This window comes from Gopherus flavomarginatus, chromosome 9 (assembly GCF_025201925.1).
Source record: "Gopherus flavomarginatus isolate rGopFla2 chromosome 9, rGopFla2.mat.asm, whole genome shotgun sequence".
In the NCBI taxonomy this organism is placed as follows: domain Eukaryota; kingdom Metazoa; phylum Chordata; order Testudines; family Testudinidae; genus Gopherus; species Gopherus flavomarginatus.
Window position 1 is genome coordinate 39,916,072 of NC_066625.1, and position 19,111 is coordinate 39,935,182.

At 49.3% G+C, this 19,111-nt stretch overlaps 1 pseudogene; it reads left to right on the forward strand.

Moving 5' to 3' along the window:
* Positions 1-754: 754 nt before the first annotated feature.
* Positions 755-3,569, forward strand: LOC127058550 (lysosomal amino acid transporter 1 homolog; annotated as a pseudogene).
* The last annotated feature ends 15,542 nt before the right edge of the window (positions 3,570-19,111 follow it).

Sequence of the window (19,111 nt, forward strand, 5' to 3'; positions counted from 1 at the left end):
CTGTGACTTTGAACCTAAGGCTGGAGGGGGGCGCCCTCTGGTCTATAGGAATCTGATTACCCTGTAAAGCATTTTCCATCCTGATTTTACAGAGATAATTTTTACCTTTTCTTTCTTTAATTAAAAGCTCTCTTTTTAAGAACCTGATTGATTTCTCCTTGTTATAAGATCCAAGGAGATTGGATCTGGACTCACCAGGGATTGGTGGGGGGAAAGGAGGGGGTGGTTAATTTCTCCTTGTTTTAAGATCCAAGAGGTTTGGCTCTGTGTTCTCCAGGGAATTGGTGAAGTCCCTCAAGGCAACCTGAGGGGGGAGGGAAGTTTTGGGGGAAACAGAGAGTGCCCCAGACACTGAAATTCTGGGTGATGGCAGGGTTACCAGATCTAAGCTAGTAATTGAGCTTAGAGTGTCCATGCAGGTCCCCACATCTGTACCCTAAAGTTCAGAGTGGGGAAAAAACACCTTGACAGCCCTCGATGAGCACTCGCTGCCTAACTGCTCCAGAATAACAAGATCCCCAAGGCCAGGCACAAATCTGCCAGCCAGTGGCCTATGGAATGCAGTCCCTTACGGACCCAGGGGGGACCAATTAGCCAGGGGATGAGGAACTTGACTCAAGCCCTGACTCTGCAGGATGCTGGAGTCAAAGGTCACTTAGTCAAATCCAGGCAGGGAGGTGGCGAATTTGAGCAGGGCAGCACTGCTCTGTATGGCCCTGGCTCTCTCCTGGGTCTTTTGGGAGAGGAGCCTGAAATGGATGTGCTGCGGGAGAAGGAGGCAGGGGAGGGTCAGCGGGAAGGCATACATGCTCTACAAACGAGCCTCTTCCCCTCCCTATGGGGCTAAGACTTTGTGCTCAGGGTGGAAGAATAGCTGATTTAAAAAGGGAGTTCATGACACTGCCCACGTCTTGCTGGGCACAAGCTCATTGTCTCTCCAGGCTGGGACAATGTTCAGTCTCGGGGATGGTCTATTTGCTCTGAATCCCTGATCCATGAACAGCATGTCAGGATCAAGGCACACGCCCTTGACCCCCAAACCCCAGCTGCAAAAGCCTTGGTAGCATGGATGGAACAGCCATGAGGACAATCACTCCAGGAACTCCAGTGTCCCAGAGAGAGAGAAGAGCTGATTCCCTGAGGCTCCTCCTGTATCTCAGGGTCTCCCTAGAAAGGAGCCAAATACTTTTCTCAGAGGCCCATATTGTGCATCTCACAGGGGTTTCAGTCTCTCAGTCCCCAACCAGGCCTGTTTTTCACTGTTAGTGCTTAATGCAACCTTGCAGAGCTCTGGCTGACAGTCCCCGCTCCTTCCCCCTGCACTGACAGCTCCGGGAAAGCGTGGCTGGCTGGGTCCAAGCTGGAGGGAGAGATAGCTCAGTGGTTTGAGCATTGGCCTGCTAAACCCAGGGTTGTGAGTACAGCCCTTGAGGGGGCCACTTAGGGAACTGGGGTAAAAAATCTGTCTGGGGATTGGTCCTGCTTTGAGCAGGGGATTGGACTAGATGACCTTCTGAGTTCCCTTCTAACCCTGAGATTCTATGATTCTATGAATGGAAATATGGCTCATCTAGTCTCTCCTTTGCAGCCCTCCCACGGAGCTAAGGGGAAAGTCCACCCTAGACCATCCCATTCTATTCATCTCCAAGAGGTGCTGCAGCTTGTCCAAGGTGGGGGGTCTCTGTCAGCAGGCCCCTTAGCATGGTGTTCAGGCTCTGTAAATAGCTCTTGCACAGAGCCTGCAAGCAGAGGGAGCACCCATCAGTCATGGGACATGGGGCTACGTCAGTCAGGGGACAATTAGGCGGGTTCTCCAGGAGCCCTGGCAAGACTCAAAAGGCACATCCTGGCCTCTCCCATTGACATCACTGCAGGGACACTTAGCAAGAGCTCATGGCTGGATGCCTGCTGGCCTCTTCAATCCTTGCTCTTAGCAGTTCTCTGTGCAGGGCCTGGCACCCAGCAGACTACGGAACAGCCAAACTGTAATGAGTGGGAGGTAGGATCCTCAGGAGAGTCCAGGCAGCAGATCAGAGAATGAGGAGAGGAGGAAAGTCTGGGATCAGCCACGGAGGGGTAACACAATCCCCCCTGGAGGGAAGGGGCCCTCCCTGCCAGGGCCGGCTCCAGGCACCAGCCAAGCAAGCTCGTGCTTGGGGCTGCGGGTTCCAAGGGGTGGCATTCGCTGCTTCGGCAGCCCCTGCAGGTTTTTTTTCTTTTTTCTTTTTGGTTTGCTGCTCTGGCTGCCCTGTAGGGGGCAGCAGTGCAGAGGAGAGGAGCACCCTGCTGTCCTGGGCCTGTTCCCAGCTCTGCTCACTCCTCCCCTATTCTCAGCAGCTCCATCAAACCGAGGGAGCAGGGACCAGAGCCTGCTCCTGCTCCTGGGACAGAGAAGTAGGATCAGGACCTACCCGAAAGTGGGTGGTGTCGTTCCCAGTGCCCATGGTGAAGATTCTGTATAGAAGAGCCCGCAGGAGGCAAGATTCCAGCTCCAGGGCAAGCGGCAGCTTCAGTTTGCTGGCAGGAGAGAGGAGCCTCTGTTACGCTTTGTAGCACTAAAGTGGCACTGGCACTGCCATGGATATGACACCCCCCTCGCGGTGATCCCTTCCGTGTGGCCACTCTAGCGTTACTGGAGTGAAATCAACCGCCCATTCAGGAAAGAGGGGACGTTCCCGCCTCCTCTGCTGGGGGATGCAAACAGCCACAGCTGGGGGTAACTTAACCGGAGAAGGATCTGTGACTCCCGGCTCTGGGCCCAATCAGCACCAGGGTTAGGGCAGTTGGATGGGAGGGTCCTGTTACCTGAGATTGTAAACCGCGGCCATGGAACTGGACACAATGGAGCTTGGCTCGGACACCATGGGGAGATTTTCAATCAGCTCCTGGGAGACCCCAAGGAAACAAAACCGTGTGTGAGACTCAGGCCCCACAGACCCACAGGTACTTCCCAGGGAAGAGCCCAAAGTGCTCTGCAGAAACAGCCAGTGTCACCTGCCCCATCCCCACCCCCAACCAACTGGCCCCCCATTCCTCCCATTCATCAAACTTGGGGAATGCCTTTGCCTTTGTTTTTCTGGGAAGGGTGGGTCAGCAACATCCTTGCTGGGCAAAGCTGGCTCCACAGATGAAACGGTGACATTTAAAGGGGGGAGTCTTCTGTCTGCCACAGTGGACGCAGCTGGATGTGAGCCTTTCACCAAGAAGGAAATCACTGGCTTCACTGTTGGCTCTATCTCCTCCTTGTTGTATCTGTTCTCCCGAGTGCCCCAGATCTACACTAATTTCAAGAGGAAGTCTACCCAGGGGTGTCATACTATCTTTTCGCTTTGGTGATGCTGGGGAACTCGCTGTATGGAATAAGTGTGCTTACAAAGAACCCAGAAACAGGGCAAGCTGAAGGCAACTACATCATTCATCACCTCCCCTGGCTGATTGGCAGCCTGGGGGTTCTGTCTCTTGATGTGATGATCTCCTTCCAGTTCCTTGGCTATCAGAAGAGACGACCTCACACTTCTGATGAGAGAGAGGCCTTGCTTGGCAAGAAAGATGAACCCCTTGACAGCTGACGAAGGAACTGTCCCCAAACAAGAATGGGGTACTGGACTTCAAACTAGGGCACAGCAAGTTGCCATCAGGTTCCTAGAGCTGTTTTCTGTTAACAGGAGTTGCCCAAAGAGGATGTAAGCCAGTGTGTGGCATGATGCTTCCTGCAGAAAGTGCTTGGCCACCTGGCAGAGGACTTCCCTGGTAGATCTCACCTGCTTGTAGTGATGACTCAAAAGGGATGAAGTACTGTGACATTTGTGTACCTGTATCATAGTCACTGCGTTAATTGGAGAAGAGAAGCCCATCCATCAAACTTCCTTCCACCTCTCCCATCCAATTCCTCCCTGCCCTCCCTCTGGGCTTACAATCCCCACACTGCCAGCTCCCGATCAGTGTCACAATTATCTCCTTCCCTGCTCTCCAACCCTCAGCCTCAGGAACCCCTGTCCTCTGCTTCCCCATCTGGCCCCACCTACTCTTCCTCCCATGTCTGGCTCCCTCACCTTAGGGGCTGGGCATGGGGTCCCACTCACCGCAATGCTCTCCACGAGGGCCGCTTTTGAAAAGTGGGGCTCCAGAGTGTCTCACCTGATTCTGTGCCAAAAAACACAGACTCGGGACAGCTTGGAGGAAGCGGAGCTGTTTGGCCCTGTCCTCCACCAAGTAGGAGTGGGGTGGGGGCAGAGAGGGAGAGCCTGTTACATAGGGACCTCCCTACCCAACCCAAACCAGCTCCAGGGCTCAGGACCTCCATGGGGTTGGACAGGGAAAGCCTCCCCGTTCCCAAAACCAGTGTTGCCCTGCACAGACAGGGGTTGTAACTTGGACAGTGTCTACAGGGAGCGGACACCTTGGCCTGTGTGGGACAAACACCCTCACTTTGGGGTGCCAGATACCAGAGGAGATGTGTCCCCCCATTGGGGGTGAGGGATTCCCTGGTACAAGACCTCCCCCCTCCCCTGCCGCCTGGGTGGGGATAGAACAAGAGGCAGGACAGACTCGGTAGCAGTGCAGCTGAGGGATTTTTGTACCTCATCTCTGCCCTGGAGCTGCTGCTCTATGACCCTGATGGTGGCTTGTTCAGGTGACACATCCTCTTCCTCCTCCACCCACTCCAGGTGGGCACTGAGGGTCTCTTCACCAGGGAGGGAAGGAGAAAGTATAATCCCTTCTGCTGCTTGGGGGATGCAGTGGACAGAGAAAGCTCCATGTTTCCCCCTTCTTTGTAAGGAACCCCATGGCAGCGAGGACCTCACCCTACCCCTCCCAGAGACACCCTCAGCCCATCAGCCTCAGGGCCCCGTGGCAGTCAGCCCCCACCACCCCAACATCATCAGGGGAGGCTGGAGCTCCCCCAACTCCGCCCAGCATCCCCTGCTGCAGGGCATAGCTGTGCCATCCCCACTGGTGTCAGTGGGGCTCACATTGGGGATGGGTTTGAGAGCTATGACAGGGAACAAGGCAGCTGTGATGGGGCTGCGGTGGATAGGTTTGAGTGCTGTGGCAGGGAATGGGGGGCTGTGGGGGATGGGGTTGGGGTCTATGGCGAGGTCAGGGGTCTGTGGTGGAGCTGTGGGGGATTGATTTGAGCACTGTGATATGGTTTGGAGAAATGTGGCGGGTCAGCTATGGCAGGTGTGATAAATGAAGAGGGTGTGGCTTCCTTTTAACGACACCAAGCCAGCCGGTTAGCTATAACGTCCCTGTTGGTGGCTGTTCTCTGTGTGCTTTACCTGTAATGGGTTAAAAAAGTCCTCCAGGTAAAGGAAAGGGAGTGGTCACCTCACCAAAAAGAGCCAATAGGAAGGCTAGAACATTTTTAAATGGGGAAAAAAACTTCCTCTTTGTTCTCTGGGGTAGAGGGGAACAGGGCAGCAATTTTGCTATGAGAAGCTTAAGCCAGGTATGAAAAAAAATATTAAATCATCTCAACCCTACTGATCTGAAACCCCAAATATGTAAGTAAATCAATGAATGTCTAGGAAGATGCGACTAGGGTTATTTCTTTTATTCCTCTTGGCTTGTGGACTCCTCTCTGCTAACCCCAAATGCTTTTGTTTTGCTTGTGTAAGCAGAGTCAGGATGAGCGCTACCCTGACATCTGGTGGTGAATTGTAGGGAGTGTGGAAAGAATTTCAAGAATTTCAAAGAGTGTGGAAAGATTTGCATTGGCATCCACCCCCCACTTAGCATAAGCCCACAGCAGACTGGGATGGTTATTTTAACAGCTCAGGGATCACCAATTTCTTTGTTATTGGGGCAGAGAAAAAAAAAGTTTGTCACCCTGATTGTGTGAATGGGGAGCTGTGGGACTGCTTTGTGACAGAGATGACTCAACCTCAGTTGGGTGGTACTTGCTAAACATGGGACATGGGTTCCAAAACCCCATAGACTCATAGATTCTAGGATCAGAAAAGGCCAATGTGATTATCTAGTTTGATCCCCTGCACAAAACGGGCCACAGAACCCTATGCATCCACTTCTATAACAAGCCCTTAGCCTACATCTGAGTTATTGAAGTCTTCAAATTGTGGTTTGAAGATCTCAAGCTACAGAGCATCTGCCAACAAGTGACCCCTGCCCCACGCTTTAGAGGAAGGTGAAAAATCTCCAGGGCCTCTGCCAATCTGCCCTGGAGGAAAATTCCTTCCTGACCCCAAATATGGTGATCAGCTAAACCCTGAGCATGTGGGCAAGACTCACCAGCCAGCACTCAGAAAAGAATTCTCTGCAGTAACTCAGATCCCATCCCATCCAACATCCCATCACCAACCACTCGGCATACTTATCTGCTGATAATCAAAGATCAATTGCCAAAATTAAGCTATCCCTTCATACCATCCCTTCCATAAAATTATCAAGCTTAGTCTTAAAGCCAGATATGTCTTTTGCCCCCACTACTCCCCTTGGAAGGTTGTTCCAGAACTTCACTCCTCTAATGGTTAGAAACCTTCGTCTAATTTCAAGTCTAAACTTCCTAGTGTCCAGTTTATACCCATTTGTTCTTGTGTCTACATTGGTACTAAGTTTAAATAATCCCTCACCCTCCCTAATATTAATCCCTCTGATATATTTATAAAGAGCAGGCATATCCCCCCTCAGCCTTCTTTTGGCTAGGCTAAACAAGCCAAGCTCTTTTAGTCTCCTTTCATGAGGCAGGTTTTCTATTCCTCGGATCATCCTAGTAGCCCGTCTCTGAACCTGTTCCAGTTTCAATTTATCCTTCTTAAAGATGGGAGACCAGAACTGCACACAGTATTCCAGGTGGGGTCTCACCAGTGCCTTATATAACGGTACTAACACCTCCTTATCTTTGCTGGAAATACCTCGCCTGATGCATCTTAAAACCGCATTAGCTTTTTTAATGGCCATATCACATTGGCGGCTCATAGTCATCCTGTGATCTACCAATACCCCAAGGTCCTTCTCCTCCTCTGTTGCTTCCAACTGATGTGTCCCTAATGTATATCTAAAGTTCTTTTTATTAATCCCTAAGTGCATGACCTTGCACTTTTCACTATTAAATTTCATCCTGTTACTATTACTCCAGTTTACAAGGTCATCCAGATCTTCCTGTATGATATCCCGGTCCTTCTCCATGTTAGCAATACCCCCCAGCTTCGTGTCATCCGCAAACTTTAGTAGCACATTCCCGCTTTTTGTGCCAAGGTCAGTAATAAAAAGGTTAAATAAGATTGGTCCCAAAACCGATCCTTGAGGAACTCCACTAGTAACCTCCTTCCGGCCTGACAGTTCACCCTTCAGTACGACCCATTGTAGTCACCCCTTTAACCAGTTCCTTATCCACCTTTCAATTTTCATATTGATCCCCATCTTTTCCAATTTGACTAATAATTCCGCATGTGGAACCATGTCAAATGCCTTACTGAAATCAAGGTAAATTAGGTCTACCGCATTTCCTTTGTCTAAATAATCTGTCACCTTCTCAAAGAAGGAGATCAGGTTGGTTTGGCACGATCTACCTTTAGTAAAAACATGTTGTAATTTGTCCCAATTACCATTGACCTCAATGTACTTAACTACTTTCTCCTTCAAAATTTTTTCCAAGACCTTACATACTACAGATGTCAAACTAACAGGCCTATAGTTACTCGGATCACTCTTTCTCCCTTTCTTAAAGATAGGAACTATGTTAGCAATTCTCCAGTCATACGGTACAACCCCTGAGTTTACTGATTCATTAAAAATTCTCGCTAACGGGCTTGCAGTTTCATGCGCCTGTTCCTTTAATATTCTCTGATGAAGATTGTCTGGGCCCTCCTATTTTGTCCCATTAAGCTGTTCAAGTATGGCTTCTACCTCAGATGTGGTAATATCCACCTCCATATCCTCATTCCCATTTGTCATCCTTCCATTGCCCCTAAGCTCCTCATTAGCCTTATTAAAGACTGAGGCAAAGTACTTATTAGATATTGGGCCATGCCTAGGTTATCCTTAACCTCCTTTCCATCCTCAGTGTTTAGCAGTCCCACTTCTTCTTTCTTTGTTTTCTTCTTATTTATATGGCTATAGAACCTTTTACTATTGGTTTTAATTCCCTTTGCAAGGTTCAACTCTACTTGGCTTTTAGCCTTTCTCACTTTATCCCTACATGTTCTGACCTCACTAAGGTAGCTTTCCTTGCTAATCCCACCCTTCTTCCATTCCTTGTAGGCTTTCTGCTTTTTTTAATCACCTCTCTGAGATGCTTGCTCATCCAGCTTGGTCTACAACTCCTGCCTATGGTTTTTTTTCCCCTTTCTTGGGATGCAGGCTTCTGATAGTTTCTGCAGCTGCAACTTAAAGTAATTCCAGGCCTCCTCTGCATTTAGATCCACAAGTTCTTCAGTCCAATCCACTTCCCTAACTAATTTCCTTAATTCTTTAAAGTTAGCCCTTTTGAAATAAAAAACCCTAGTCCCAGATCTATTTTTGTTTATCCTTCCATCTAGTTTGAACTGAATTAGCTCATGATCACTCGAACCAAGGTTGTCCCCTACAACCATTTCTTCTATGAGGTCCTCACTACTCACCAAAACCAAATGTAAAATGGCATCCCCTCTTGTCGGTTCTTCAACTACTTGGTGAAGGAATCCATCAGCTATCACATCCAGAAAAATCTGAGCCCTATTATTCTTGCTAGCACTTGTCCTCCAGTCTATATCTGGGAAGTTAAAGTCTCCCACGATCACACATTTCCCATTAGTGTTTACTTCATTACAAACATTAAAGAGGTCTCTATCCATCTCCAAATCAAATCCCGGCGGTCTGTAGCACACCCCAAGCACTATCTCAGGGGAGGCTCTAGTAGCTTTCTTTCCCAGTGTGATTTTTGCCCAGACAGACTCTGTCTTGTCCATTCCATCACTTCTTATTTCTTTACAGTTAACCTCCTCATTGATGTACAATGCTACTCCACCACCTTTGCCTTTATTTCTGTCTTTCCTAAACAGCACATAACCTTCAATATTCGTACTCCAGTCATGACTACTATTCCACCATGTTTCTGTTATCCTTATAATATCCGGTTTCACTTCCTGCACCAGAGACACCCTCAGCCCCATCAACCTCAGGGCCCCGTGGCAGTCAGCCCCCACCACCCCAACATCATCAGGGGAGGCTGGAGCTCCCCCGACTCCGCCAAGCATCCCCTGCTGCAGGGCATGGCTATGCCATCCCCACTGGTGTCAGTGGGGCTCACGTTGGGGATCGGTTTGAGAGCTGTGGCAGGGCACGGGGGCTGTTGGGGATGGGTTTGAGCGCTGTGACAGGGAATGGGGGAATGTGATGGGGCCATGAGGGATAGATCTGAACACTGTGGCAGGGCACTGGGGACTGTGGAGGTGGCTTTGAGCGCTATGGCAGGGGGCTGTGGTGGGTGGGTTTGACGGCTGTGGCAGTGAACGGGGGGCTGTGTTGGGGCTGTGGGGGATGCATTTGAGTGCTATCGCAGGAGCTGTGGTGGGTGGGTTAGAAGGATGTGGCAGGGCATGGGAGAGCTGTTGTGGGGCTGTGGGGGCAGGTTGCACTGCTATAGCAGGGGATGGAAAGCTGTGGTGGTGCTGTGGGGGACGAGTTTGAGGGCTGTGTTAGGGCACAGGGGGCTGTGGTGGGGCTGTGGTGGATGGGTTTGAGAGCTGTAGTAGGGCACGGGTGGCTGTGTACTTACCCCAAGTGCCTCCAGCTACTCCCAGACTCTCCAGGCAATCCAGAACCTCCGCTGGGATCTGAACTTTGGCCACAGACTGGTCATGCTCTACCAGCCGTCAGTCAGCTGTTCCTGAGTGAGCCTCCCCATGCTTAGCCCTCTCTCCATGCAGAGACGTGCCAGGGCCCTCTTCCGCAGCTGCTTATAGGCCATTTCCATGCTGGGTCCCTTTTATCACTGGCAGTCGCTCACTGCAAAGTGCCTGCACACGCAGCCAATGGTCTACAGGGTGCATCCTGTACTCTTCTGCTGCGACGGTATCACAGACTCACTGGTCATGCCCAGTCTTGGCCCTGTACGATCCCTAGGGGGAACCCCCTCACTGTGACAGCCCTTCTCAGGGGTCCACTCTGTCTCTTGGGGGCTTCAGGCCCTCCACCTCCTGGAACCGCAGCTCGCAGAGCCTTATCACGCTTGTCTCTCCCTCTGGGCCCCCTCAAGGAGGCCACTCGCTCTGGTCCTCGGGATCGCCACTCACAGAGGGAATAATACAACCCTAGTCTTTAGACCGGCACCGACATAAAACAGAAGGTTTATTGAGCATCTAAATACAGCATAGGAAATTCTCAGCACCCTCAGGCCTGGCCTCCCTCAGCAAAGTACATCTAAGTCTCCCCTGCCTGCAGGTAGGCCCTGCGTGCTCTCTCCCCATAGTCCAGAGACCCTGCGCTTTCCGGCTGGGCATCCAAGATCACAGGCCCCAACAGCTCCCCTCGTCCTTTGTTTTCTGTCCCAAGTAAACAGGTAGCTGGGGCCTTCTCTCTTAAGTCCTTACACGTAGGACTCCTAAGCCTGGGGCAAGTGGGGGGGAAGCCCTACGCGTAAGAACCCTAACACCATATGGCTTACCCTTAGATAGGGTAACCCTACGGAACAGAGCCCTAAATATAGGAACCCATTCCCTAGGGTGCTGAGCGCTGCCCACAGGAATTCCAAGGCTTACTTCAATTTGCCTAGCCAATCTAAACTTAAACCTAGAGTGGGGTCCTCTACCCACACAAAGCCTTGGAAACTATACCTATAGGAACCCTATCCCTAGTTCAAAGCCTAGTTCTAAGCCTAGCTCCAAGTGAACTTCCCAACAGGAACTGCACTGAACCGGAATTAATTTTGCTTTGTTTGTAATGTTCAAGACACCATCTACCCTTATTGCTGAATGCACCTTTCTAATGGATTTGAAATGATGATTCAATTAGACAATTGTCACAAGCGGGGAGCAGTAAAACATTCTGGTTAGTTACTGTTCACAACCGATTTACCCCCCTAATGCTAACAGATTTCGAACTGCTTAAAAATGAAGGTTCCGTGAGAAACTTTTTCCAGACATGATTTTTTTTTTGTTTGGTACTCTTCGATCTCCGAGTTTCTCTAAATAGTTATCCAAAAGGCTTTAAGATGGAGAATCAATGAGAAATGCTTCACAAGCACTGATCAGGAATGCAGTTTACTTGGTTGGGTCTAATTCGCCATCCCATTTCCTCCAAGTTATTAGGCCAGTTTCCTAATGGTTTTACATTCATGGAGAGTCCATGTAGTCCTGCATAGTATCCGAAAAGTTTTAAGCTGGAGAATCAATGAGAAATTCATCACATGCAAGGATAAGTTATGTTTTGCTTTGCTTGTCATTTCTGACAAACCCCAATGTTTGGGACAGCAGCTGATTTGAAACTGAGCCTCTCAGAGAAATCTGTCACCCGCAGTGCTCAGTAAGGAGATTGGCTTTTTTGGTAATTTTCATGGGTTGAGCTCTTTCAGATGATCAGGATAGTCTCCTAACTGCTTTAAAATGAAGGGTCCATGACAAACTTTTCTAAGCAATGATCAATAATGATTTTTGTTCCTTTGATTGTAATTTTCAAGCACCACTCTCTTCCAAATAATCAGCACTGTAGCCTAATGGCTTTAAGAAGTTGATTCCCTGAGAAATTTCTGACCAGTTATGACTTTCTTTTTGATTGTAAATTTCACTAGCCGATTTTTTCCCCCCAGGTGTTCGACGTAATCCAAATTCTTTTAGAAGTGCCGCTTCTGCTCAGTAATGAGTTTTGTTTTCGCTGCAATTGTCACACACCGACAGTCCCGTAATGCTCAAGACAGCAGCCTGATTTAAACCTGAGCGTTTCCCCCAAGAAAAATGTCACTCGCCATGATCAGTAATGAGTTTTGCTTTCTTTGTAATTTTCATGGGCCGATCTCTTCCAAATGCTCAGGACTGTATCCTAAATGCTTTAAGATGAAGATGCCATGAGAACCTTGTCACCCGACCTGAATAGTAATGCCTTTCTCGCTGTTGATAATTGTCACGAGCCCATCTCTTCCAATAATAATAATAACCAGGAACAGAGCTTAATTGCTTAACCATGCAGATTTCCAGAAACAGTTGTCACAAGCACTGATCAGTAATAAGTTTTGCGTTCTTTGAAACTTTCATGAATCGGGCTGCCTGTAAAGCTCAGGACGGCATCTAAGTGCTCTGAAATCGACGTCCTTCGAGTAAAGCGTCAACTGCAATTGTGAGACATGAGCTGTGATTTATTTCTTGGGTTTTTTTTTTTCACTATCCGAGCGCTCCCAAACTATCAATGATCTATCCCAATAGCTTTAAGTCAAAGATTCCATCAGAAAGGTCTCACAAGCACCTATCAGATATGCGATTTGCTTTTTAAAAATAATTTTCATGCTCTGGTCTCTTCCAACTGATCAGAACCTAATCCTAAGGGATGGGAGATGTAGCTTTCATGAAACATTTCTGACATGCTCAATTCAGTGATGAATGTCTTTGCATCTTCTTTTCACAAACTAATCGTGTTGAAATGATAGGAACAGCATCCTAACACAATTCGAATTGAGACTTTTCAAGAACTATGTCACCCGCAGTGATTAGAACGAGTTTCACATCTTTATAGTTTTTTTCCCTGTCCCAGTGCTTCCAAATAGTCAGCACTAATGGCTAATGGCTTTCAGCTGGCAAGTCCCTGAGAAATAGCCCACAAGTTCTCCCCAGTATCACGTTAATTTTAATTGTAATTTTTCACTAGCCGATTTTCCCCAGGTGCTTACAGAGAGACTCCAACTTACTTTAGAAATACAGATTCTGATCTGTTGTGTTTTGATTTGTCTGTAATTTTCACACCCTCATCTACCCCAGATGCTCAGGATAGAATCGTAATAACTCGAAAAATGAAGATTTTTCTTTTTCCCAGGAAATTTGGAAATAGCCGTGATCAGTATGCGGCTTGCTTGGTTGGGAATAGTCAGGATCTGAGCTCCTCCAAGTTATCTGGACAGTATCCTAATAGCTTCAGAGGTGACCTTTTCCATGAACAATTTGTCATTAGTGCTTACCAGTAATGACTCTCTCTTTGTTTCTAATTGTCACGAGCCCATCTTTTTTGAAATTTTCATGAAATTTGTTACACGCCACCTGCTGGATGGATTGCTAGTGCCAAGCCCTGTGGCCCTCCCTGACCTCAGCCAAAGGCAAGGGCCAGGGCATTGTCTGGTCAGTTCTTTAGTCCATCCCCCACCAGCACCACTGCAGTTAGCTGATCATGTCCCCTAACCTCTTTGGGAACCCCCCCCATTCAGATGACTCTTTGCTAGAGGACCTTGACTGGGGGGTCTGACCACCCCCAGCACCCGTGTCCCAGTGAGAGTAGGGAGCGAGCCCACGGATTTGGTTGCCAGCGTGAGCCATCTCTCCCCTGTGCAGGGCTGTTGTCCCACTTAGCTTCAGGGGCTGGCTACAGACAGGCAGGTAACAGGATCTTTCATGGATTTTGCCATCCGGTGGCTGGAAGCAGTAGCTCTAAGCAATACCAGGGCTAAAAGTGTGTGCCAGGCATTAACAAACATTTTTGTCAGGGTAGGTTGGCCCTCCGACATCCTTACAGATTCTGGAACTAATATCCTGCCTTTGGGAAGCTCATGAGGTGAACCACTTGGTTGCCACCCCTTACCTCCATCAAACAAGTGGCCTGGTGGATAAGTTTAACGGAACTTTGGTACATAAATTCCTAAATGAGCACTCCACTGATTGAGACCTAGTGTTGCACCAGTTGCTCTTTGCCTACAGGGCTGTACCACATCCCAGTTTGGGGTTTTCACCATTTGAACTTGTGTATGATTGCGAGGTTAAGAGGCCATTACAGTTGGTGAAGCAGCAATGGGAGGGGTTTACGCCTTCTCCAGGAACTAACATTCTGGACTTTGTAAACAACCTACTAAACACCCTCCAAAACTCTTTAGTCCTTGCTAGACAAAACCTAAAAGATGCTCAGGAAGAGCAAAAAGTTCGGTATAATAAACATGCCAGAGAGCTTTCCTTCAAAGTAGGGGACGAGGTTATGGTCTTGAAGGCGCTCCCAGCCCATAAGATGGAAGTGTCATGGGAAAGGCCATTTATTGTCCAAGAATGCTTCGGAGCTGTCAACTATCTCATAGCTGTTAACTATCCCACCTCAACCCTAAGGCCTAAAGTGTATCATGTTATTTCTCTAAAGCTCTTTTATTTCAGAGAATTAAAGGTTTGTCAGTTTACAGCCCAGAGAGGCGATGATGGTGAGTGGCCTGAAGATGTCTACTATGAAGAAAAAAATGATGGTGGCATGGAAGAGGTGAACCTTTCCATAACCCTCAGATGTATGCAGCGATAGCAGATCAAGGAGCTGTGCACTAGCTTAGCGACGATGTTCTCAGCCAACCAGGATGGACTGAATGGGCATACCACTCCATTGACACAGAGCTCCAGGAAGAACTGACAGTCAGTGCGGAACAGGCTATCCAGCACAGTCTGTTTTTTGGGGTGGGCATGTCATAAATATAAAGGAAATAGTAACTCCTTGGCAGCTGTACCGAATCACTTTATCTGTAAGGGGTAGTCTGTGAAGCTGAGTCCAGAGGGGAGTCTTCTGTGTTTTAAATCTTTTAATTACCTTGTAAAGTTACCTTCCATCTCGATTTTGCAGGTGTGATTCTTTTACTTTTTCCTTTATAATGAAGTTCCTCTTTTAAGAACTTGATTGATTTTAGTGTCCTAAAGATAAAGGGTCTGGTCTGTACTTACATTAAATGCAATTGGTTGGTATATTATTCTCAAGCTTCCCCAGGAAAGGGAGTGAAGAGGCTTGGGGGAATATTTTGGGAGGATAGGGATTCCACGTGACTCTGCCCTGAATTTTTGTGTAAATCGCTTGGTGGTGGCAGCAATTCCATCCAAGGACAAGGAAAGAAATTTGTGCCTTGGGGAAGTTTTTAAGCTAAGTTGGTAGAATATAAGTTTAGGTGATCTTTCATGCAGGTCCCCACATCTGTACCCCAGAGTTCAGAGTGGGAGAGGGGAACTCTAATACGTGTCCTGAGCAGTGTACAGTGTTTTGGAGGCAGTGTGTATGGGGGGCAGTGATAGGTTCTGAGGGATTGTCATAGTATATTTCCCCAATTTGAATCTTAGAGTCCAAAAAATTGAGGTACCAGCATGAATTCCTCTAAGCTTAATTACCAGCTTAGATCTGATACACTGCCACCACCCAAATATATATAGTGTTTTGGGGCACTCTGGTCCCCGCAAAAACCTTCCCTGGGGACCCCAGGACCCAAATTCCTTGAGTCTTACAACACAGGGGAATAAACCATTTCCTTCCCCTTCTCCTTTCTTCCTCCCAGATCTTTCCCACCCTGGGTACACTAGGAGATCACCGTGATTCAAACTCCTTGAATCACAACACAGAGAAATCAGGGTGGTTTCCCCCCTTCTCTCCCCCTCCCTTCTCCTTCCCTCTTAAGTACAGACTCAATTCCCCTGAGCCTCAACAAGGGGAAAAAATCAAACAGGTCTTAAAAAGCAAAACTTTTAATAAAAGAAAGAAAAAAAGTAAAAGTTATCTCTGCAATTTAGATGGTAAAAGTTACAGGGTCTGTCAGCTTATAGACCCTAGAAAGAAGCCTCCCCCCAGCAAAAATACAATTTAAAATACTTCCAGCAAACTACACATTTGCAAATACAGAAAACAATCAAAAGACTATAACCGCCTTTCTTACTAAATACTCACTATTCTGAATATATAAGAGACTGTAGCAGGGAGATTGGCAAGAAACCTGGTTGCACGTCTAGTCCCTTCCAAGACCCAGAGAGAACAAAGCCAAACCCAAAAAACACAAACAAAGGCTTCCCTCCACGGAGATTTGAAAGTATCTTGTCTCCTGATTGGTCCCCTGGTCAGGTGTTTGGTTCCCTGTTTGTTAACCCTTTACAGGTAAAAGAGACATTAACCCTTAGCTATCTGTTTTTGACAGGGATATGCAGTGTTTTGGAGGCAGTGCGAATGGTGTGTGTAGGGCTGTCATAAGGATCGGGAGATGGGCTCTGAGGGGCGTCCAGTGTTTTGGAGGCAGCGTAAATGTGGGGGTGTCACAAGGATCAGGTGATGGGATTGAAGGAGCGTGGTGTTTTGGAGGCTGTGTGTCTGGGGCTGGGGGGTGTCACAAGGATCAGGTGATGGGACTGAAGGAGCGTAGTGTTTTGGAGGCTACACAGGCTGAGTGGCACATAGTGTTTTGGAGGCAGTGTGTATGACAGGGTGTCAGAAGGGCCAGGTGACCGACTCTGAGGGGCACACAGTGTTTTGGAGGCAGTGTGTATTCAGGGATGATACAAGAACCTGGTGATGAGCTCGGGGGGGAGGGGAACGCAGTGTTTCTGAGTCAGTGTGTATGTGTGGAGGTGTCACAAGGGCCAGATGATGTTCCCTGAGGGACGTGCAGTGTTTTGGAAGCAGTATGTATGCGGGGGAGGAGTGTCGGCAGGATCAGGCGACAGGCCCTGAAGGATTTGTGATGTTTTGGAGGTTATGTGTCTGGTGGGGAGGTCACAAGAGTCAGGTCACTGCCCCTGAAGGATTTGTGGTGTTTTGGAGGCACTGCATCTTGTGGGCTGGGGTACACAAGTGTCAGAGGGCATGCACTGTTTTGGATACTCCCTTGCATACACACCGCATCCAAACCACTATGTGCCCTTCAGGGCCTGTGACCTGGACTTCGTGACACCCCTGCATTTACATTGCCTCCAAAACACCGTGCCCCCTCAGAGCACATCCCTCGCTCTTGTGACATGCCCCATACGCACTGCCTCCAAAACACAGGGTGCCTCAGAGCCCATCATCTGACCTTTGTGACACTCCCTTATACACACTGTTTTCAAAACAGTGTGTGTCCTTCACAGCCCGTCACCTTGCCCGTGTGACATCCCCTATATAAACTGCCTCCAAAACATTGCAAGCCCCTCAGGGCCCATCACCAGGCCCTTGCGCTAGCCCCTCATACACACTGCCTTCTAAAACACTGCATACTCTTCAGGACCTGTGACCTGACCCTTTTGACACCTCTACCCCATACACATTGACTGCCTCCAAAACTCTGTGCGTCCCTCACAGCCTGTCTCCTGGCCTTGTGACACTCCCTGCCCACACACCTATGGGCAGCAAGTTCTATAGGGCTGTGGTGCCTGGGCACCAGGAATAGTCCTGGCCCGTGGCTCGGCTCCAGGAATGTTTGAGGCCGGGTCTCTCCCTTGGCCCTGCCTTCAGTCCCCAGGTGCTCCCCCCACCATTCGTCCCCCGGGCGATGTAAAATGGCTCAGGGCCCTCATCCACCACCAGCAGTGCAGCGGAGCTGAGTGGCTCCCTGCCTGCTCACTCCACTTGGCTGTCAGCCCTTCCTTGCAGCCCCTAGGTGGGTGGGACACAAGTGCCCCAAGTGCCCCTTCAGCCCATGGAAGTCCCCGTCCGCCCACCCTGCCTAGGAGCTCCAGGTAAGTGCTGCACTCCTTACCCTCTCTCACAGCCTGCACCCCCTCCCCAAGCCCACACCCCCACTCCCGCCCCCAAACTCCCTCCCAGAGCCTGCACTCCCCCCTGCTCCAGCCCCCTCATATCCCCAAACTCCCTCCCAGAGCCTGCATGGCCGCCCCAGCCCAGAGCCTGCACCCAAACTCCATCCCAAAGCCCAACTTCTCACCCCTTCTGCACCCAAACTCCCTCCCAGAGTCTGCAGACTCCACCACTCCCTCCAATCCCCTTCCCCAGCCCAGGGCCTGCACCCCAGACCTCCTCCCGGAGCCTTGCACACACCATATGCACTGCCTCCAATACATTGCACATCCCTCAGAGCCTGTCACCTGCTCTTTGTGACAACCCCTCATCACACTGTCTCCAAAAAAATGCATGCCCCTCAGAGATTGTCACCGGGCTCTTGTGACACCCCAATACACATATACTCCAAAATATTGCATGCCATGTGACACCCTAATACACATAGACTCCAAAACACCACGCTCCTTCAGTCCCATCACCTGATCCTAGTGACACCCCCACACTTACACTGCCTCCTAAACACAATGTGTCCCTCAGTCCTGTCACCTGATCCTTCTGATACCCCCATATATACTGCCTCCAAAACACTGGGCGCCCCTCAGACCCAGTCACCTAGTCCTTGTAACACCACACGTACACACTGCCTCCAAAACACTGCAAGCTCCTCAAAGCCCATCACTTAGACCTTGGGACACCCCCCATTCACACTACTGGAGTCACTCTGCTCAGTTCAGACTCAAAGAGGGAGAGATGTGACAAAGTTGGGGATTTTGGTAGCGTTTTACGTAAACAGTGTGTGCGTGCCTTAGTTTCCCTATGTGCTGAATATTTAACTATGTGGTGGGAGACGGTTTGTTGTTGCAGAGGACCAGGTGTTACCTTGCCTAGCAGCTGGGACCCCAGACAACAGCCTGGAGATGGGCGACCCTATTGACCGGTGACCTGGTGACCAAGAGGCCCAGCCCAGCTTGGAAGGCAGCCAGTGCTGGCCAGTGGGAAGCCAATGGGTTGAAGAGAGAGGACCCAGGTGACCTGACTAACCAGTTCCAGCCAGAGAGGGGACAAAGGATGGAGGAGAAAGGGCCCCAGCTACCTATTTACCTGGGATAGAAGACAAAGGACAGGGGAGGAGCTGCTGGGGCCTGTGATAGGTGATATAGAATGCCTCGGTTGGAAGGTGGGGGCTTCTGGACTGGAGAGAGAGCAGCCAGAGCACATCTGGATGTGGGACAGACCTAGATGTACTGTGCTGAGGGATGCTAGGCCTGAGGGCCTAGAGTGTTTCCCATGCTGGGTTCTGATGCTCAATAAACCCTTCTGTTTTATGTTGGCTGAGAATCACTCCAGTCTAGAGATTAGGCTTACATTATTCCCTCTGGGGTTGGAGGCCCTGGGGGTCCAGAGCGAGTGGACTTCCTGAGGGTGCCTACGTTGAGAGACAGGCATGCCGAGGGTCAGAGAGGTGCAGTTCCAGGATGGGGGGGGG